This window comes from Squalius cephalus (genome assembly GCF_949319135.1).
Source record: "Squalius cephalus genome assembly, chromosome: 6".
Taxonomy (NCBI): Eukaryota; Metazoa; Chordata; class Actinopteri; order Cypriniformes; family Leuciscidae; genus Squalius; species Squalius cephalus.
Window position 1 is genome coordinate 44,036,156 of NC_137127.1, and position 1,052 is coordinate 44,037,207.

The following is a 1,052-nucleotide window of genomic DNA, read 5'->3' on the forward strand; positions in this document are numbered from 1 at the left end:
GTATACAAGGCGAACTTTTGTAAATGCAGCGTCTTTTAGATGCCTACAAAAAGCTGCCTGGTGCATCGTGAATGTGAAGCCAAACAGCACTGAACAGCATGTCGCCACACTGACCCTGCAGGTCAAAGAAATAAATCCATCATAAGAGACTGACTTCCTCTCAGAGAGACTGACTTCTCTCCATAGTGATGTGAGAGTTAAAGTAAAGCACTGTGAAAAAACCCAGGCTGTTCCCGAACTCTCTGAGGGTCAACCAAACTAATGAGGTTAGGGGTAGAGACTGAGGGCCATTTGGCCATGAATGCAATGTGTTATGCCAAAATCTGCAATTCTACACAATGGATTTTTAATGAGCACAACTTAAGCGTGCTTAATTTGTGGCCTTTTCAAAATGCTCCCTTGCATGTTGACTTGGAATTCAAGCATGATACTAATGAAACTGCAGACATGAGGATACTAGGTGTTGAAAGTGAGGTAAGCTTTTCTACTTTCAGTGTTTTTCTTAATGATTTCTTGCCAAAGACTTTTGCAGGCACGTGAAGAAGAAGAAGTAATAAAATAAAAAATAAAAAAACCCTGATGTGACTTACTAGGGTGTTGACCTAGGGGAGAACGAACCCCAGTTACCATTCAGGGGAAATAAAGAGGAATTCACAGAGGAAGAGGTTTTTTTTTTTGCCCTGCAACTGAATTTTTGTTGAAAAAATTACTATTTCATTGATTTTTATTTCTGCTAATTAAATAGATTTGACATTGGCGTAGTGACATCACTCAGGTGACGTGATCTGAATATTGGCGTTCCCGAACTTGAGAACTTGGAAAGCTGTAAATTATATTTTTCCACTGTGAGGGAAAAAAAGTATGTTTTTGCATCCGTCTTGAAGACGAGAAGACCTAAGGAAAATAAATACTCGCAACATTTCGGATAATTATGTTATCGTGAGTGGATAAACATATAGGCTACACATGCTTGAAGAGTAAAGGGAGGAGATGAGGAGGAGATTGGATTGGAGCAGGGCGGTGCTTTAGGGCTTTGGTGCGGGATCATTCCT